The sequence below is a fragment of the Rhinoderma darwinii genome, chromosome 2 (genome assembly GCF_050947455.1).
Source record: "Rhinoderma darwinii isolate aRhiDar2 chromosome 2, aRhiDar2.hap1, whole genome shotgun sequence".
Classification (NCBI taxonomy): Eukaryota; Metazoa; Chordata; class Amphibia; order Anura; family Rhinodermatidae; genus Rhinoderma; species Rhinoderma darwinii.
This window is the reverse complement of record NC_134688.1, coordinates 234,160,309-234,181,025: the sequence shown is the minus strand read 5'-3', so window position 1 is coordinate 234,181,025 and position 20,717 is coordinate 234,160,309. Positions and strand designations below refer to the sequence as shown.

Below are 20,717 nucleotides of genomic sequence, written 5' to 3'. Positions count from 1 at the left end.
GTCACGGCTCTAACCATTTACAAGGTCTCAATGTTTACAGGAGTCTCTATGTCTCAGGTTGTGTGGATGTCTCTCTAATGTTACACATAGGGTCCTATCCCCCGGAGTGTCGTTCTAGCAAGTCAAGGGTGAAGACTGTACTTTCAGGGATCATTTCTATAGTGTGTAACTGCAGAAATGTGCTCTAAAGTGTCTAAATGCACCAACCACGAGGAAGAGCTGTAGTGATCTCTCCTGAGCGGGAAGTGAGCTCTCAGATCTGCTTCATTGTAGGTTCTGATAGCTGTTGATGACCGTTCTCCTTCTTTTTCACAGAGAGGGTGGAGGGGGAGATCTCAAACTGAGTGGTTGCTTCTCAATCTGTACAGAATAATAGTATGAGATGTAGATTTGCTTTTTATCTCTTGATTCATAGCAGTTTGTCATTCTCTACCATCAAAGAACAATTATCTTTCAAATTCAAGTAAATTGACGGCTTTTTCTTTGTACGAGAATTTTTAATTGTATTGCACTATATAATGTAATGGGAGATGGAAAAAGAATCTTTGTGGTGGTGAAGTTGGAAAAACTGTGATTCGTCAGTTTTTTTTGGCTTTCGTTATTACGGCGTTCACCGTGCAGTAAAAAATGACAACTTAACTTTATTCTGCGGGTTAATATGATTACGGCGATACCAGATTTATCAATTTTTTTTTAATGTTTTACTATTTTTACAAAGAAAATTACGTGCTTTGAGTCACAATATTATGAGAGCCCTAACGTTTTTATTTTTCTTTCGTTTGACTGGTGCGAGGGCTTATTTTTGTGTCACGAGTTTTTATTGGTACTATTTTTGGTACATGTGAGTTTTTGTTCACTTTTAATGACATCTTTTATTAGAGTTAATGTGGCCCAAAAACAGCGATTATGGCGTTTTGAAATTTCTTTATGGGGTTCACTGTGTGGGTTAAATAATGTTATATTGTAATAGTTTCGACTTTTACGGGCGTGGTGATATCAATTTTGTTTATTTATTTTGGTTTTTTTAAAATTTATTAAAGTTTTTTAAACTTTTACTTTTATTTTTTTGAACACTACTAAAAACTTTATTTTCTTTAGTTTTTTTGTATAAACTCTTTTTATTTAAAGCAGTTGCAAAGAAATACATCAGCAATTACATAAATCGTAAAAAAGGCAGCATTTATGCCTGGCACATTAATACTTTATGACCCCTATGGCCGTTACATATTTCTTAAAGGTACTATCTTGAACACGAAAATTACTTTAGTGGGAGGAGGAGGAGGAGGAGGAGGAGGGACGGAATACATGGCCGTCACTCGGGACACATTCCGGTGATGGCCGTGTATTACCCGGCCCCATAGACTTCTATGGGAGCCGGACGGCCAGGAGAATGGCCGAAAATAGGGCATGTCCCAGTTTTTTGACCACTGGATTTACCGGGCCGTCAAAAAAATCGGTTGTGTGAATAACCCCATTTGGGGTCTATTGTTTTTACTGCGGCCGTGTGACGCCCGTTTTGCGAACGGTCGTCACACGGCCGGGAAAAGCTGTCTAACACTGCAGTCACGGCTCTAACCATTTACAAGGTCTCAATGTTTACAGGAGTCTCTATGTCTCAGGTTGTGTGGATGTCTCTCTAATGTTACACATAGGGTCCTATCCCCCGGAGTGTCGTTCTAGCAAGTCAAGGGTTAAGACTGTACTTTCAGGGATCATTTCTATAGTGTGTAACTGCGGAAATGTGCTCTAAAGTGTCTAAATGCACCAACCACGAGGAAGAGCTGTAGTGATCTCTCCTGAGCGGGAAGTGAGCTCTCAGATCTGCTTCATTGTAGGTTCTGATTGCTGTTGATGACCGTTCTCCTTCTTTTTCACAGAGAGGGTGGAGGGGGAGATCTCAAACTGAGTGGTTGCTTCTCAATCTGTACAGAATAATAGTATGAGATGTAGATTTGCTTTTTATCTCTTGATTCATAGCAGTTTGTCATTCTCTACCATCAAAGAACAATTATCTTTCAAATTCAAGTAAATTGACGGCTTTTTCTTTGTACGAGAATTTTTAATTGTATTGCACTATATAATGTAATGGGAGATGGAAAAAGAATCTTTGTGGTGGTGAAGTTGGAAAAACTGTGATTCGTCAGTTTTTTTTGGCTTTCGTTATTACGGCGTTCACCGTGCAGTAAAAAATTACAACTTAACTTTATTCTGCGGGTTAATATGATTACGGCGATACCAGATTTATCAATTTTTTTTTAATGTTTTACTATTTTTACAAAGAAAATTACGTGCTTTGAGTCACAATATTATGAGAGCCCTAACGTTTTTATTTTTCTTTCGTTTGACTGGTGCGAGGGCTTATTTTTGTGTCACGAGTTTTTATTGGTACTATTTTTGGTACATGTGAGTTTTTGTTCACTTTTAATGACATCTTTTATTAGAGTTAATGTGGCCCAAAAACAGCGATTATGGCGTTTTGAAATTTCTTTATGGGGTTCACTGTGTGGGTTAAATAATGTTATATTGTAATAGTTTCGACTTTTACGGGCGTGGTGATATCAATTTTGTTTATTTATTTTGTTTTTTTTAAAATTTATTAAAGTTTTTTAAACTTTTACTTTTATTTTTTTGAACACTACTAAAAACTTTATTTTCTTTAGTTTTTTTGTATAAACTCTTTTTATTTAAAGCAGTTGCAAAGATATACATCAGCAATTACATAAATCGTAAAAAAGGCAGCATTTATGCCTGGCACATTAATACTTTATGACCCCTATGGCCGTTACATATTTCTTAAAGGTACTATCTTGAACACGAAAATTACTTTAGTGGGAGGAGGAGGAGGAGGAGGAGGAGGGACGGAATACATGGCCGTCACTCGGGACACATTCCGGTGATGGCCGTGTATTACCCGGCCCCATAGACTTCTATGGGAGCCGGACGGCCAGGAGAATGGCCGAAAATAGGGCATGTCCCAGTTTTTTGACCACTGGATTTACCGGGCCGTCAAAAAAATCGGTTGTGTGAATAACCCCATTTGGGGTCTATTGTTTTTACTGCGGCCGTGTGACGCCCGTTTTGCGAACGGTCGTCACACGGCCGGGAAAAGCTGTCTAACACTGCAGTCACGGCTCTAACCATTTACAAGGTCTCAATGTTTACAGGAGTCTCTATGTCTCAGGTTGTGTGGATGTCTCTCTAATGTTACACATAGGGTCCTATCCCCCGGAGTGTCGTTCTAGCAAGTCAAGGGTTAAGACTGTACTTTCAGGGATCATTTCTATAGTGTGTAACTGCGGAAATGTGCTCTAAAGTGTCTAAATGCACCAACCACGAGGAAGAGCTGTAGTGATCTCTCCTGAGCGGGAAGTGAGCTCTCAGATCTGCTTCATTGTAGGTTCTGATTGCTGTTGATGACCCTTCTTTTTCACAGAGAGGGTGGAGGGGGAGATCTCAAACTGAGTGGTTGCTTCTCAATCTGTACAGAATAATAGTATGAGATGTAGATTTGCTTTTTATCTCTTGATTCATAGCAGTTTGTCATTCTCTACCATCAAAGAACAATTATCTTTCAAATTCAAGTAAATTGACGGCTTTTTCTTTGTACGAGAATTTTTAATTGTATTGCACTATATAATGTAATGGGAGATGGAAAAAGAATCTTTGTGGTGGTAAAGTTGGAAAAACTGTGATTCGTCAGTTTTTTTTGGCTTTCGTTATTACGGCGTTCACCGTGCAGTAAAAAATTACAACTTAACTTTATTCTGCGGGTTAATATGATTACGGCGATACCAGATTTATCAATTTTTTTTTAATGTTTTACTATTTTTACAAAGAAAATTACGTGCTTTGAGTCACAATATTATGAGAGCCCTAACGTTTTTATTTTTCTTTCGTTTGACTGGTGCGAGGGCTTATTTTTGTGTCACAAGTTTTTATTGGTACTATTTTTGGTACATGTGAGTTTTTGTTCACTTTTAATGACATCTTTTATTAGAGTTAATGTGGCCCAAAAACAGCGATTATGGCGTTTTGAAATTTCTTTATGGGGTTCACTGTGTGGGTTAAATAATGTTATATTGTAATAATTTCGACTTTTACGGGCGTGGTGATATCAATTTTGTTTATTTATTTTGGTTTTTTTAAAATTTATTAAAGTTTTTTAAACTTTTACTTTTATTTTTTTGAACACTACTAAAAACTTTATTTTCTTTAGTTTTTTTGTATAAACTCTTTTTATTTAAAGCAGTTGCAAAGAAATACATCAGCAATTACATAAATCGTAAAAAAGGCAGCATTTATGCCTGGCACATTAATACTTTATGACCCCTATGGCCGTTACATATTTCTTAAAGGTACTATCTTGAACACGAAAATTACTTTAGTGGGAGGAGGAGGAGGAGGAGGAGGGACGGAATACATGGCCGTCACTCGGGACACATTCCGGTGATGGCCGTGTATTACCCGGCCCCATAGACTTCTATGGGAGCCGGACGGCCAGGAGAATGGCCGAAAATAGGGCATGTCCCAGTTTTTTGACCACTGGATTTACCGGGCCATCAAAAAAATCGGTTGTGTGAATAACCCCATTTGGGGTCTATTGTTTTTACTGCGGCCGTGTGACGCCCATTTGCGAACGGTCGTCACACAGCCGGGAAAAGCTGTCTAACACTGCAGTCACGGCTCTAACCATTTACAAGGTCTCAATGTTTACAGGAGTCTCTATGTCTCAGGTTGTGTGGATGTCTCTCTAATGTTACACATAGGGTCCTATCCCCCGGAGTGTCGTTCTAGCAAGTCAAGGGTTAAGACTGTACTTTCAGGGATCATTTCTATAGTGTGTAACTGCGGAAATGTGCTCTAAAGTGTCTAAATGCACCAACCACGAGGAAGAGCTGTAGTGATCTCTCCTGAGCGGGAAGTGAGCTCTCAGATCTGCTTCATTGTAGGTTCTGATTGCTGTTGATGACCGTTCTCCTTCTTTTTCACAGAGAGGGTGGAGGGGGAGATCTCAAACTGAGTGGTTGCTTCTCAATCTGTACAGAATAATAGTATGAGATGTAGATTTGCTTTTTATCTCTTGATTCATAGCAGTTTGTCATTCTCTACCATCAAAGAACAATTATCTTTCAAATTCAAGTAAATTGACGGCTTTTTCTTTGTACGAGAATTTGTAATTGTATTGCACTATATAATGTAATGGGAGATGGAAAAAGAATCTTTGTGGTGGTAAAGTTGGAAAAACTGTGATTCGTCAGTTTTTTTTGGCTTTCGTTATTACGGCGTTCACCGTGCAGTAAAAAATTACAACTTAACTTTATTCTGCGGGTTAATATGATTACGGCGATACCAGATTTATAAAATTTTTTTTAATGTTTTACTATTTTTACAAAGAAAATTACGTGCTTTGAGTCACAATATTATGAGAGCCCTAACGTTTTTATTTTTCTTTCGTTTGACTGGTGCGAGGGCTTATTTTTGTGTCACGAGTTTTTATTGGTACTATTTTTGGTACATGTGAGTTTTTGTTCACTTTTAATTACATCTTTTATTAGAGTTAATGTGGCCCAAAAACAGCGATTATGGCGTTTTGAAATTTCTTTATGGGGTTCACTGTGTGGGTTAAATAATGTTATATTGTAATAGTTTCGACTTTTACGGGCGTGGTGATATCAATTTTGTTTATTTATTTTGTTTTTTTTAAAATTTATTAAAGTTTTTTAAACTTTTACTTTTATTTTTTTGAACACTACTAAAAACTTTATTTTCTTTCGTTTTTTTGTATAAACTCTTTTTATTTAAAGCAGTTGCAAAGAAATACATCAGCAATTACATAAATCGTAAAAAAGGCAGCATTTATGCCTGGCACATTAATACTTTATGACCCCTATGGCCGTTACATATTTCTTAAAGGTACTATCTTGAACACAAAAATTACTTTAGTGGGAGGAGGAGGAGGAGGAGGAGGAGGAGGGACGGAATACATGGCCGTCACTCGGGACACATTCCGGTGATGGCCGTGTATTACCCGGCCCCATAGACTTCTATGGGAGCCGGACGGCCAGGAGAATGGCCGAAAATAGGGCATGTCCCAGTTTTTTGACCACTGGATTTACCGGGCCGTCAAAAAAATCGGTTGTGTGAATAACCCCATTTGGGGTCTATTGTTTTTACTGCGGCCGTGTGACGCCCGTTTTGCGAACGGTCGTCACACGGCCGGGAAAAGCTGTCTAACACTGCAGTCACGGCTCTAACCATTTACAAGGTCTCAATGTTTACAGGAGTCTCTATGTCTCAGGTTGTGTGGATGTCTCTCTAATGTTACACATAGGGTCCTATCCCCCGGAGTGTCGTTCTAGCAAGTCAAGGGTTAAGACTGTACTTTCAGGGATCATTTCTATAGTGTGTAATTGCGGAAATGTGCTCTAAAGTGTCTAAATGCACCAACCACGAGGAAGAGCTGTAGTGATCTCTCCTGAGCGGGAAGTGAGCTCTCAGATCTGCTTCATTGTAGGTTCTGATTGCTGTTGATGACCGTTCTCCTTCTTTTTCACAGAGAGGGTGGAGGGGGAGATCTCAAACTGAGCGGTTGCTTCTCAATCTGTACAGAATAATAGTATGAGATGTAGATTTGCTTTTTATCTCTTGATTCATAGCAGTTTGTCATTCTCTACCATCAAAGAACAATTATCTTTCAAATTCAAGTAAATTGACGGCTTTTTCTTTGTACGAGAATTTGTAATTGTATTGCACTATATAATGTAATGGGAGATGGAAAAAGAATCTTTGTGGTGGTAAAGTTGGAAAAACTGTGATTCGTCAGTTTTTTTTGGCTTTCGTTATTACGGCGTTCACCGTGCAGTAAAAAATTACAACTTAACTTTATTCTGCGGGTTAATATGATTACGGCGATACCAGATTTATCAATTTTTTTGTAATGTTTTACTATTTTTACAAAGAAAATTACGTGCTTTGAGTCACAATATTATGAGAGCCCTAACGTTTTTATTTTTCTTTCGTTTGACTGGTGCGAGGGCTTATTTTTGTGTCACGAGTTTTTATTGGTACTATTTTTGGTACATGTGAGTTTTTGTTCACTTTTAATTACATCTTTTATTAGAGTTAATGTGGCCCAAAAACAGCGATTATGGCGTTTTGAAATTTCTTTATGGGGTTCACTGTGTGGGTTAAATAATGTTATATTGTAATAGTTTCGACTTTTACGGGCGTGGTGATATCAATTTTGTTTATTTATTTTGGTTTTTTTTAAATTTATTAAAGTTTTTTAAACTTTTACTTTTATTTTTTTGAACACTACTAAAAACTTTATTTTCTTTAGTTTTTTTGTATAAACTCTTTTTATTTAAAGCAGTTGCAAAGAAATACATCAGCAATTACATAAATCGTAAAAAAGGCAGCATTTATGCCTGGCACATTAATACTTTATGACCCCTATGGCCGTTACATATTTCTTAAAGGTACTAACTTGAACACGAAAATTACTTTAGTGGGAGGAGGAGGAGGAGGGACGGAATACATGGCCGTCACTCGGGACACATTCCGGTGATGGCCGTGTATTACCCGGCCCCATAGACTTCTATGGGAGCCGGACGGCCAGGAGAATGGCCGAAAATAGGGCATGTCCCAGTTTTTTGACCACTAGATTTACCGGGCCGTCAAAAAAATCGGTTGTGTGAATAACCCCATTTGGGGTCTATTGTTCTTACTGCGGCCGTGTGACGCCCGTTTTGTGAACGGTCGTCACACGGCCGGGAAACCCTGTCTAACACTGCAGTCACGGCTCTAACCATTTACAAGGTCTCAATGTTTACAGGAGTCTCTATGTCTCAGGTTGTGTGGATGTCTCTCTAATGTTACACATAGGGTCCTATCCCCCGGAGTGTCGTTTTAGCAAGTCAAGGGTTAAGACTGTGCTTTCAGGGATCATTTCTATAGTGTGTAACTGTGGAAATGTGCTCTAAAGTGTCTAAATGCACCAACCACGAGGAAGAGCTGTAGTGATCTCTCCTGAGCGGGAAGTGAGCTCTCAGATCTGCTTCATTGTAGGTTCTGATTGCTGTTGATGACTGCTCTCCTTCTTTTTCGTGGAGAGGGAGATTTCAAACTGAGTGGTTGCTTCTCAATCTGTACAGAATAATAGTATGAGATGTAGATTTGCTTTTTATCTCTTGATTCATAGCAGTTTGTCATTCTCTACCATCAAAGAACAATTATCTTTCAAATTCAAGTAAATTGACGGCTTTTTCTTTGTACGAGAATTTTTAATTGTATTGCACTATATAATGTAATGGGAGATGGAAAAAGAATCTTTGTGGTGGTAAAGTTGGAAAAACTGTGATTCTTCAGTTTTTTTTGGCTTTCGTTATTACGGCGTTCACCGTGCAGTAAAAAATGACAACTTAACTTTATTCTGCGGGTTAATATGATTACGGCGATACCAGATTTATCAATTTTTTTTTTAATGTTTTACTATTTTTACAAAGAAAATTACGTGCTTTGAGTCACAATATTATGAGAGCCCTAACGTTTTTATTTTTCTTTCGTTTGACTGGTGCGAGGGCTTATTTTTGTGTCACAAGTTTTTATTGGTACTATTTTTGGTACATGTGAGTTTTTGTTCACTTTTAATTACATCTTTTATTAGAGTTAATGTGGCCCAAAAACAGCGATTATGGCGTTTTGAAATTTCTTTATGGGGTTCACTGTGTGGGTTAAATAATGTTATATTGTAATAGTTTCGACTTTTACGGGCGTGGTGATATCAATTTTGTTTATTTATTTTGGTTTTTTTAAAATTTATTAAAGTTTTTTAAACTTTTACTTTTATTTTTTTGAACACTACTAAAAACTTTATTTTCTTTAGTTTTTTTGTATAAACTCTTTTTATTTAAAGCAGTTGCAAAGAAATACATCAGCAATTACATAAATCGTAAAAAAGGCAGCATTTATGCCTGGCACATTAATACTTTATGACCCCTATGGCCGTTACATATTTCTTAAAGGTACTATCTTGAACACGAAAATTACTTTAGTGGGAGGAGGAGGAGGAGGAGGAGCGACGGAATACATGGCCGTCACTCGGGACACATTCCGGTGATGGCCGTGTATTACCCGGCCCCATAGACTTCTATGGGAGCCGGACGGCCAGGAGAATGGCCGAAAATAGGGCATGTCCCAGTTTTTTGACCACTGGATTTACCGGGCCGTCAAAAAAATCGGTTGTGTGAATAACCCCATTTGGGGTCTATTGTTCTTACTGCGGCCGTGTGACGCCCGTTTTGTGAACGGTCGTCACACGGCCGGGAAACCCTGTCTAACACTGCAGTCACGGCTCTAACCATTTACAAGGTCTCAATGTTTACAGGAGTCTCTATGTCTCAGGTTGTGTGGATGTCTCTCTAATGTTACACATAGGGTCCTATCCCCCGGAGTGTCGTTTTAGCAAGTCAAGGGTTAAGACTGTGCTTTCAGGGATCATTTCTATAGTGTGTAACTGTGGAAATGTGCTCTAAAGTGTCTAAATGCACCAACCACGAGGAAGAGCTGTAGTGATCTCTCCTGAGCGGGAAGTGAGCTCTCAGATCTGCTTCATTGTAGGTTCTGATTGCTGTTGATGACTGCTCTCCTTCTTTTTCGCAGAGAGGGTGGAGAGGGAGATTTCAAACTGAGTGGTTGCTTCTCAATCTGTACAGAATAATAGTATGAGATTTAGATTTGCTTTTTATCTCTTGATTCATAGCAGTTTGTCATTCTCTACCATCAAAGAACAATTATCTTTCAAATTCAAGTAAATTGACGGCTTTTTCTTTGTACGAGAATTTTTAATTGTATTGCACTATATAATGTAATGGGAGATGGAAAAAGAATCTTTGTGGTGGTAAAGTTGGAAAAACTGTGATTCTTCAGTTTTTTTTGGCTTTCGTTATTACGGCGTTCACCGTGCAGTAAAAAATGACAACTTAACTTTATTCTGCGGGTTAATATGATTACGGCGATACCAGATTTATCAATTTTTTTTTTAATGTTTTACTATTTTTACAAAGAAAATTACGTGCTTTGAGTCACAATATTATGAGAGCCCTAACGTTTTTATTTTTCTTTCGTTTGACTGGTGCGAGGGCTTATTTTTGTGTCACGAGTTTTTATTGGTACTATTTTTGGTACATGTGAGTTTTTGTTCACTTTTAATTACATCTTTTATTAGAGTTAATGTGGCCCAAAAACAGCGATTATGGCGTTTTGAAATTTCTTTATGGGGTTCACTGTGTGGGTTAAATAATGTTATATTGTAATAGTTTCGACTTTTACGGGCGTGGTGATATCAATTTTGTTTATTTATTTTGGTTTTTTTAAAATTTATTAAAGTTTTTTAAACTTTTACTTTTATTTTTTTGAACACTACTAAAAACTTTATTTTCTTTAGTTTTTTTGTATAAACTCTTTTTATTTAAAGCAGTTGCAAAGAAATACATCAGCAATTACATAAATCGTAAAAAAGGCAGCATTTATGCCTGGCACATTAATACTTTATGACCCCTATGGCCGTTACATATTTCTTAAAGGTACTATCTTGAACACGAAAATTACTTTAGTGGGAGGAGGAGGAGGAGGAGGAGGAGGAGCGACGGAATACATGGCCGTCACTCGGGACACATTCCGGTGATGGCCGTGTATTACCCGGCCCCATAGACTTCTATGGGAGCCGGACGGCCAGGAGAATGGCCGAAAATAGGGCATGTCCCAGTTTTTTGACCACTGGATTTACCGGGCCGTCAAAAAAATCGGTTGTGTGAATAACCCCATTTGGGGTCTATTGTTCTTACTGCGGCCGTGTGACGCCCGTTTTGTGAACGGTCGTCACACGGCCGGGAAACCCTGTCTAACACTGCAGTCACGGCTCTAACCATTTACAAGGTCTCAATGTTTACAGGAGTCTCTATGTCTCAGGTTGTGTGGATGTCTCTCTAATGTTACACATAGGGTCCTATCCCCCGGAGTGTCGTTTTAGCAAGTCAAGGGTTAAGACTGTGCTTTCAGGGATCATTTCTATAGTGTGTAACTGTGGAAATGTGCTCTAAAGTGTCTAAATGCACCAACCACGAGGAAGAGCTGTAGTGATCTCTCCTGAGCGGGAAGTGAGCTCTCAGATCTGCTTCATTGTAGGTTCTGATTGCTGTTGATGACCGTTCTCCTTCTTTTTCACAGAGAGGGTGGAGGGGGAGATCTCAAACTGAGTGGTTGCTTCTCAATCTGTACAGAATAATAGTATGAGATTTAGATTTGCTTTTTATCTCTTGATTCATAGCAGTTTGTCGTTCTCTACCATCAAAGAACAATTATCTTTCAAATTCAAGTAAATTGACGGCTTTTTCTTTGTACGAGAATTTTTAATTGTATTGCACTATATAATGTAATGGGAGATGGAAAAAGAATCTTTGTGGTGGTAAAGTTGGAAAAACTGTGATTCTTCAGTTTTTTTTGGCTTTCGTTATTACGGCGTTCACCGTGCAGTAAAAAATGACAACTTAACTTTATTCTGCGGGTTAATATGATTACGGCGATACCAGATTTATCAATTTTTTTTTTAATGTTTTACTATTTTTACAAAGAAAATTACGTGCTTTGAGTCACAATATTATGAGAGCCCTAACGTTTTTATTTTTCTTTCGTTTGACTGGTGCGATGGCTTATTTTTGTGTCACGAGTTTTTATTGGTACTATTTTTGGTACATGTGAGTTTTTGTTCACTTTTAATTACATCTTTTATTAGAGTTAATGTGGCCCAAAAACAGCGATTATGGCGTTTTGAAATTTCTTTATGGGGTTCACTGTGTGGGTTAAATAATGTTATATTGTAATAGTTTCGACTTTTACGGGCGTGGTGATATCAATTTTGTTTATTTATTTTGGTTTTTTTAAAATTTATTAAAGTTTTTTAAACTTTTACTTTTATTTTTTTGAACACTACTAAAAACTTTATTTTCTTTAGTTTTTTTGTATAAACTCTTTTTATTTAAAGCAGTTGCAAAGAAATACATCAGCAATTACATAAATCGTAAAAAAGGCAGCATTTATGCCTGGCACATTAATACTTTATGACCCCTATGGCCGTTACATATTTCTTAAAGGTACTATCTTGAACACGAAAATTACTTTAGTGGGAGGAGGAGGAGGAGCGACGGAATACATGTTCGTCACTCGGGACACATTCCGGTGATGGCCGTGTATTACCCGGCCCCATAGACTTCTATGGGAGCCGGACGGCCAGGAGAATGGCCGAAAATAGGGCATGTCCCAGTTTTTTGACCACTGGATTTACCGGGCCGTCAAAAAAATCGGTTGTGTGAATAACCCCATTTGGGGTCTATTGTTCTTACTGCGGCCGTGTGACGCCCGTTTTGTGAACGGTCGTCACACGGCCGGGAAACCCTGTCTAACACTGCAGTCACGGCTCTAACCATTTACAAGGTCTCAATGTTTACAGGAGTCTCTATGTCTCAGGTTGTGTGGATGTCTCTCTAATGTTACACATAGGGTCCTATCCCCCGGAGTGTCGTTCCAGCAAGTCAAGGGTTAAGACTGTGCTTTCAGGGATCATTTCTATAGTGTGTAACTGCGGAAATGTGTTCTAAAGTGTCTAAATGCACCAACCATGAGGAAGAGCTGTAGTGATCTCTCCTGAGCGGGAAGTGAGCTCTCAGATCTGCTTCATTGTAGGTTCTGATTGCTGTTGATGACCGTTCTCCTTCTTTTTCACAGAGAGGGTGGAGGGGGAGATCTCAAACTGAGTGGTTGCTTCTCAATCTGTACAGAATAATAGTATGAGATGTAGATTTGCTTTTTATCTCTTGATTCATAGCAGTTTGTCATTCTCTACCATCAAAGAACAATTATCTTTCAAATTCAAGTAAATTGACGGCTTTTTCTTTGTACGAGAATTTTTAATTGTATTGCACTATATAATGTAATGGGAGATGGAAAAAGAATCTTTGTGGTGGTAAAGTTGGAAAAACTGTGATTCTTCAGTTTTTTTTGGCTTTCGTTATTACGGCGTTCACCGTGCAGTAAAAAATGACAACTTAACTTTATTCTGCGGGTTAATATGATTACGGCGATACCAGATTTATCAATTTTTTTTTAATGTTTTACTATTTTTACAAAGAAAATTACGTGCTTTGAGTCACAATATTATGAGAGCCCTAACGTTTTTATTTTTCTTTCGTTTGACTGGTGCGAGGGCTTATTTTTGTGTCACGAGTTTTTATTGGTACTATTTTTGGTACATGTGAGTTTTTGTTCACTTTTAATGACATCTTTTATTAGAGTTAATGTGGCCCAAAAACAGCGATTATGGCGTTTTGAAATTTCTTTATGGGGTTCACTGTGTGGGTTAAATAATGTTATATTGTAATAGTTTCGACTTTTACGGGCGTGGTGATATCAATTTTGTTTATTTATTTTGTTTTTTTTTAAATTTATTAAAGTTTTTTAAACTTTTACTTTTATTTTTTTGAACACTACTAAAAACTTTCTTTTCTTTAGTTTTTTTGTATAAACTCTTTTTATTTAAAGCAGTTGCAAAGAAATACATCAGCAATTACATAAATCGTAAAAAAGGCAGCATTTATGCCTGGCACATTAATACTTTATGACCCCTATGGCCGTTACATATTTCTTAAAGGTACTATCTTGAACACGAAAATTACTTTAGTGGAAGGAGGAGGAGGAGCGACGGAATACATGGCCGTCACTCGGGACACATTCCGGTGATGGCAGTGTATTACCCGGCCCCATAGACTTCTATGGGAGCCGGACGGCCAGGAGAATGGCCGAAAATAGGGCATGTCCCAGTTTTTTGACCACTGGATTTACCGGGCCGTCAAAAAAATCGGTTGTGTGAATAACCCCATTTGGGGTCTATTGTTTTTACTGCGGCCGTGTGACGCCCGTTTTGCGAACGGTCGTCACACGGCCGGGAAAAGCTGTCTAACACTGCAGTCACGGCTCTAACCATTTACAAGGTCTCAATGTTTACAGGAGTCTCTATGTCTCAGGTTGTGTGGATGTCTCTCTAATGTTACACATAGGGTCCTATCCCCCGGAGTGTCGTTCTAGCAAGTCAAGGGTTAAGACTGTACTTTCAGGGATCATTTCTATAGTGTGTAATTGCGGAAATGTGCTCTAAAGTGTCTAAATGCACCAACCACGAGGAAGAGCTGTAGTGATCTCTCCTGAGCGGGAAGTGAGCTCTCAGATCTGCTTCATTGTAGGTTCTGATTGCTGTTGATGACCGTTCTCCTTCTTTTTCACAGAGAGGGTGGAGGGGGAGATCTCAAACTGAGCGGTTGCTTCTCAATCTGTACAGAATAATAGTATGAGATGTAGATTTGCTTTTTATCTCTTGATTCATAGCAGTTTGTCATTCTCTACCATCAAAGAACAATTATCTTTCAAATTCAAGTAAATTGACGGCTTTTTCTTTGTACGAGAATTTGTAATTGTATTGCACTATATAATGTAATGGGAGATGGAAAAAGAATCTTTGTGGTGGTAAAGTTGGAAAAACTGTGATTCGTCAGTTTTTTTTGGCTTTCGTTATTACGGCGTTCACCGTGCAGTAAAAAATTACAACTTAACTTTATTCTGCGGGTTAATATGATTACGGCGATACCAGATTTATCAATTTTTTTGTAATGTTTTACTATTTTTACAAAGAAAATTACGTGCTTTGAGTCACAATATTATGAGAGCCCTAACGTTTTTATTTTTCTTTCGTTTGACTGGTGCGAGGGCTTATTTTTGTGTCACGAGTTTTTATTGGTACTATTTTTGGTACATGTGAGTTTTTGTTCACTTTTAATTACATCTTTTATTAGAGTTAATGTGGCCCAAAAACAGCGATTATGGCGTTTTGAAATTTCTTTATGGGGTTCACTGTGTGGGTTAAATAATGTTATATTGTAATAGTTTCGACTTTTACGGGCGTGGTGATATCAATTTTGTTTATTTATTTTGGTTTTTTTTAAATTTATTAAAGTTTTTTAAACTTTTACTTTTATTTTTTTGAACACTACTAAAAACTTTATTTTCTTTAGTTTTTTTGTATAAACTCTTTTTATTTAAAGCAGTTGCAAAGAAATACATCAGCAATTACATAAATCGTAAAAAAGGCAGCATTTATGCCTGGCACATTAATACTTTATGACCCCTATGGCCGTTACATATTTCTTAAAGGTACTAACTTGAACACGAAAATTACTTTAGTGGGAGGAGGAGGAGGAGGGACGGAATACATGGCCGTCACTCGGGACACATTCCGGTGATGGCCGTGTATTACCCGGCCCCATAGACTTCTATGGGAGCCGGACGGCCAGGAGAATGGCCGAAAATAGGGCATGTCCCAGTTTTTTGACCACTAGATTTACCGGGCCGTCAAAAAAATCGGTTGTGTGAATAACCCCATTTGGGGTCTATTGTTCTTACTGCGGCCGTGTGACGCCCGTTTTGTGAACGGTCGTCACACGGCCGGGAAACCCTGTCTAACACTGCAGTCACGGCTCTAACCATTTACAAGGTCTCAATGTTTACAGGAGTCTCTATGTCTCAGGTTGTGTGGATGTCTCTCTAATGTTACACATAGGGTCCTATCCCCCGGAGTGTCGTTTTAGCAAGTCAAGGGTTAAGACTGTGCTTTCAGGGATCATTTCTATAGTGTGTAACTGTGGAAATGTGCTTTAAAGTGTCTAAATGCACCAACCACGAGGAAGAGCTGTAGTGATCTCTCCTGAGCGGGAAGTGAGCTCTCAGATCTGCTTCATTGTAGGTTCTGATTGCTGTTGATGACTGCTCTCCTTCTTTTTCGTGGAGAGGGAGATTTCAAACTGAGTGGTTGCTTCTCAATCTGTACAGAATAATAGTATGAGATGTAGATTTGCTTTTTATCTCTTGATTCATAGCAGTTTGTCATTCTCTACCATCAAAGAACAATTATCTTTCAAATTCAAGTAAATTGACGGCTTTTTCTTTGTACGAGAATTTTTAATTGTATTGCACTATATAATGTAATGGGAGATGGAAAAAGAATCTTTGTGGTGGTAAAGTTGGAAAAACTGTGATTCTTCAGTTTTTTTTGGCTTTCGTTATTACGGCGTTCACCGTGCAGTAAAAAATGACAACTTAACTTTATTCTGCGGGTTAATATGATTACGGCGATACCAGATTTATCAATTTTTTTTTTAATGTTTTACTATTTTTACAAAGAAAATTACGTGCTTTGAGTCACAATATTATGAGAGCCCTAACGTTTTTATTTTTCTTTCGTTTGACTGGTGCGAGGGCTTATTTTTGTGTCACAAGTTTTTATTGGTACTATTTTTGGTACATGTGAGTTTTTGTTCACTTTTAATTACATCTTTTATTAGAGTTAATGTGGCCCAAAAACAGCGATTATGGCGTTTTGAAATTTCTTTATGGGGTTCACTGTGTGGGTTAAATAATGTTATATTGTAATAGTTTCGACTTTTACGGGCGTGGTGATATCAATTTTGTTTATTTATTTTGGTTTTTTTAAAATTTATTAAAGTTTTTTAAACTTTTACTTTTATTTTTTTGAACACTACTAAAAACTTTATTTTCTTTAGTTTTTTTGTATAAACTCTTTTTATTTAAAGCAGTTGCAAAGAAATACATCAGCAATTACATAAATCGTAAAAAAGGCAGCATTTATGCCTGGCACATTAATACTTTATGACCCCTATGGCCGTTACATATTTCTTAAAGGTACTATCTTGAACACGAAAATTACTTTAGTGGGAGGAGGAGGAGGAGGAGGAGCGACGGAATACATGGCCGTCACTCGGGACACATTCCGGTGATGGCCGTGTATTACCCGGCCCCATAGACTTCTATGGGAGCCGGACGGCCAGGAGAATGGCCGAAAATAGGGCATGTCCCAGTTTTTTGACCACTGGATTTACCGGGCCGTCAAAAAAATCGGTTGTGTGAATAACCCCATTTGGGGTCTATTGTTCTTACTGCGGCCGTGTGACGCCCGTTTTGTGAACGGTCGTCACACGGCCGGGAAACCCTGTCTAACACTGCAGTCACGGCTCTAACCATTTACAAGGTCTCAATGTTTACAGGAGTCTCTATGTCTCAGGTTGTGTGGATGTCTCTCTAATGTTACACATAGGGTCCTATCCCCCGGAGTGTCGTTTTAGCAAGTCAAGGGTTAAGACTGTGCTTTCAGGGATCATTTCTATAGTGTGTAACTGTGGAAATGTGCTCTAAAGTGTCTAAATGCACCAACCACGAGGAAGAGCTGTAGTGATCTCTCCTGAGCGGGAAGTGAGCTCTCAGATCTGCTTCATTGTAGGTTCTGATTGCTGTTGATGACTGCTCTCCTTCTTTTTCGCAGAGAGGGTGGAGAGGGAGATTTCAAACTGAGTGGTTGCTTCTCAATCTGTACAGAATAATAGTATGAGATTTAGATTTGCTTTTTATCTCTTGATTCATAGCAGTTTGTCATTCTCTACCATCAAAGAACAATTATCTTTCAAATTCAAGTAAATTGACGGCTTTTTCTTTGTACGAGAATTTTTAATTGTATTGCACTATATAATGTAATGGGAGATGGAAAAAGAATCTTTGTGGTGGTAAAGTTGGAAAAACTGTGATTCTTCAGTTTTTTTTGGCTTTCGTTATTACGGCGTTCACCGTGCAGTAAAAAATGACAACTTAACTTTATTCTGCGGGTTAATATGATTACGGCGATACCAGATTTATCAATTTTTTTTTTAATGTTTTACTATTTTTACAAAGAAAATTACGTGCTTTGAGTCACAATATTATGAGAGCCCTAACGTTTTTATTTTTCTTTCGTTTGACTGGTGCGAGGGCTTATTTTTGTGTCACGAGTTTTTATTGGTACTATTTTTGGTACATGTGAGTTTTTGTTCACTTTTAATTACATCTTTTATTAGAGTTAATGTGGCCCAAAAACAGCGATTATGGCGTTTTGAAATTTCTTTATGGGGTTCACTGTGTGGGTTAAATAATGTTATATTGTAATAGTTTCGACTTTTACGGGCGTGGTGATATCAATTTTGTTTATTTATTTTGGTTTTTTTAAAATTTATTAAAGTTTTTTAAACTTTTACTTTTATTTTTTTGAACACTACTAAAAACTTTATTTTCTTTAGTTTTTTTGTATAAACTCTTTTTATTTAAAGCAGTTGCAAAGAAATACATCAGCAATTACATAAATCGTAAAAAAGGCAGCATTTATGCCTGGCACATTAATACTTTATGACCCCTATGGCCGTTACATATTTCTTAAAGGTACTATCTTGAACACGAAAATTACTTTAGTGGGAGGAGGAGGAGGAGGAGGAGGAGGAGCGACGGAATACATGGCCGTCACTCGGGACACATTCCGGTGATGGCCGTGTATTACCCGGCCCCATAGACTTCTATGGGAGCCGGACGGCCAGGAGAATGGCCGAAAATAGGGCATGTCCCAGTTTTTTGACCACTGGATTTACCGGGCCGTCAAAAAAATCGGTTGTGTGAATAACCCCATTTGGGGTCTATTGTTCTTACTGCGGCCGTGTGACGCCCGTTTTGTGAACGGTCGTCACACGGCCGGGAAACCCTGTCTAACACTGCAGTCACGGCTCTAACCATTTACAAGGTCTCAATGTTTACAGGAGTCTCTATGTCTCAGGTTGTGTGGATGTCTCTCTAATGTTACACATAGGGTCCTATCCCCCGGAGTGTCGTTTTAGCAAGTCAAGGGTTAAGACTGTGCTTTCAGGGATCATTTCTATAGTGTGTAACTGTGGAAATGTGCTCTAAAGTGTCTAAATGCACCAACCACGAGGAAGAGCTGTAGTGATCTCTCCTGAGCGGGAAGTGAGCTCTCAGATCTGCTTCATTGTAGGTTCTGATTGCTGTTGATGACCGTTCTCCTTCTTTTTCACAGAGAGGGTGGAGGGGGAGATCTCAAACTGAGTGGTTGCTTCTCAATCTGTACAGAATAATAGTATGAGATTTAGATTTGCTTTTTATCTCTTGATTCATAGCAGTTTGTCGTTCTCTACCATCAAAGAACAATTATCTTTCAAATTCAAGTAAATTGACGGCTTTTTCTTTGTACGAGAATTTTTAATTGTATTGCACTATATAATGTAATGGGAGATGGAAAAAGAATCTTTGTGGTGGTAAAGTTGGAAAAACTGTGATTCTTCAGTTTTTTTTGGCTTTCGTTATTACGGCGTTCACCGTGCAGTAAAAAATGACAACTTAACTTTATTCTGCGGGTTAATATGATTACGGCGATACCAGATTTATCAATTTTTTTTTTAATGTTTTACTATTTTTACAAAGAAAATTACGTGCTTTGAGTCACAATATTATGAGAGCCCTAACGTTTTTATTTTTCTTTCGTTTGACTGGTGCGATGGCTTATTTTTGTGTCACGAGTTTTTATTGGTACTATTTTTGGTACATGTGAGTTTTTGTTCACTTTTAATTACATCTTTTATTAGAGTTAATGTGGCCCAAAAACAGCGATTATGGCGTTTTGAAATTTCTTTATGGGGTTCACTGTGTGGGTTAAATAATGTTATATTGTAATAGTTTCGACTTTTACGGGCGTGGTGATATCAATTTTGTTTATTTATTTTGGTTTTTTTAAAATTTATTAAAGTTTTTTAAACTTTTACTTTTATTTTTTTGAACACTACTAAAAACTTTATTTTCTTTAGTTTTTTTGTATAAACTCTTTTTATTTAAAGCAGTTGCAAAGAAATACATCAGCAATTACATAAATCGTAAAAAAGGCAGCATTTATGCCTGGCACATTAATACTTTATGACCCCTATGGCCGTTACATATTTCTTAAAGGTACTATCTTGAACACGAAAATTACTTTAGTGGGAGGAGGAGGAGGAGCGACGGAATACATGTTCGTCACTCGGGACACATTCCGGTGATGGCCGTGTATTACCCGGCCCCATAGACTTCTATGGGAGCCGGACGGCCAGGAGAATGGCCGAAAATAGGGCATGTCCCAGTTTTTTGACCACTGGATTTACCGGGCCGTCAAAAAAATCGGTTGTGTGAATAACCCCATTTGGGGTCTATTGTTCTTACTGCGGCCGTGTGACGCCCGTTTTGTGAACGGTCGTCACACGGCCGGGAAACCCTGTCTAACACTGCAGTCACGGCTCTAACCATTTACAAGGTCTCAATGTTTACAGGAGTCTCTATGTCTCAGGTTGTGTGGATGTCTCTCTAATGTTACACATAGGGTCCTATCCCCCGGAGTGTCGTTCCAGCAAGTCAAGGGTTAAGACTGTGCTTTCAGGGATCATTTCTATAGTGTGTAACTGCGGAAATGTGTTCTAAAGTGTCTAAATGCACCAACCATGAGGAAGAGCTGTAGTGATCTCTCCTGAGCGGGAAGTGAGCTCTCAGATCTGCTTCATTGTAGGTTCTGATTGCTGTTGATGACCGTTCTCCTTCTTTTTCACAGAGAGGGTGGAGGGGGAGATCTCAAACTGAGTGGTTGCTTCTCAATCTGTACAGAATAATAGTATGAGATGTAGATTTGCTTTTTATCTCTTGATTCATAGCAGTTTGTCATTCTCTACCATCAAAGAACAATTATCTTTCAAATTCAAGTAAATTGACGG

At 38.2% G+C, this 20,717-nt stretch overlaps 1 protein-coding gene and 14 non-coding genes across 20 annotated transcripts in view; all 15 read left to right on the top strand.

The window, feature by feature from the left end:
* TEX14 (testis expressed 14, intercellular bridge forming factor) overlaps positions 1-20,717 on the top strand; it is a 532,366-nt gene that overhangs the window by 365,959 nt on the left and 145,690 nt on the right. The gene's annotated exons all lie outside the window — the stretch shown is intronic.
* Positions 132-349, top strand: LOC142747593 (small nucleolar RNA U3). The gene has a single exon (XR_012881869.1). It is a non-coding gene; the product is annotated as a small nucleolar RNA U3 (small nucleolar RNA).
* On the top strand, positions 1,694-1,911 carry LOC142747609 (small nucleolar RNA U3). The gene has a single exon (XR_012881885.1). It is a non-coding gene; the product is annotated as a small nucleolar RNA U3 (small nucleolar RNA).
* Positions 3,256-3,467, top strand: LOC142747767 (small nucleolar RNA U3). Its single transcript, XR_012882022.1, has one exon. It is a non-coding gene; the product is annotated as a small nucleolar RNA U3 (small nucleolar RNA).
* On the top strand, positions 4,808-5,025 carry LOC142747608 (small nucleolar RNA U3). Its single transcript, XR_012881884.1, has one exon. It is a non-coding gene; the product is annotated as a small nucleolar RNA U3 (small nucleolar RNA).
* LOC142747743 (small nucleolar RNA U3) lies at positions 6,373-6,590 on the top strand. The gene has a single exon (XR_012882000.1). It is a non-coding gene; the product is annotated as a small nucleolar RNA U3 (small nucleolar RNA).
* LOC142747778 (small nucleolar RNA U3) lies at positions 7,926-8,134 on the top strand. Its single transcript, XR_012882028.1, has one exon. It is a non-coding gene; the product is annotated as a small nucleolar RNA U3 (small nucleolar RNA).
* Positions 9,477-9,694, top strand: LOC142747775 (small nucleolar RNA U3). The gene has a single exon (XR_012882026.1). It is a non-coding gene; the product is annotated as a small nucleolar RNA U3 (small nucleolar RNA).
* On the top strand, positions 11,043-11,260 carry LOC142747735 (small nucleolar RNA U3). Its single transcript, XR_012881992.1, has one exon. It is a non-coding gene; the product is annotated as a small nucleolar RNA U3 (small nucleolar RNA).
* LOC142747747 (small nucleolar RNA U3) lies at positions 12,597-12,814 on the top strand. Its single transcript, XR_012882004.1, has one exon. It is a non-coding gene; the product is annotated as a small nucleolar RNA U3 (small nucleolar RNA).
* Positions 14,150-14,367, top strand: LOC142747742 (small nucleolar RNA U3). Its single transcript, XR_012881999.1, has one exon. It is a non-coding gene; the product is annotated as a small nucleolar RNA U3 (small nucleolar RNA).
* LOC142747779 (small nucleolar RNA U3) lies at positions 15,703-15,911 on the top strand. Its single transcript, XR_012882029.1, has one exon. It is a non-coding gene; the product is annotated as a small nucleolar RNA U3 (small nucleolar RNA).
* Positions 17,254-17,471, top strand: LOC142747774 (small nucleolar RNA U3). The gene has a single exon (XR_012882025.1). It is a non-coding gene; the product is annotated as a small nucleolar RNA U3 (small nucleolar RNA).
* On the top strand, positions 18,820-19,037 carry LOC142747733 (small nucleolar RNA U3). Its single transcript, XR_012881991.1, has one exon. It is a non-coding gene; the product is annotated as a small nucleolar RNA U3 (small nucleolar RNA).
* On the top strand, positions 20,374-20,591 carry LOC142747746 (small nucleolar RNA U3). Its single transcript, XR_012882003.1, has one exon. It is a non-coding gene; the product is annotated as a small nucleolar RNA U3 (small nucleolar RNA).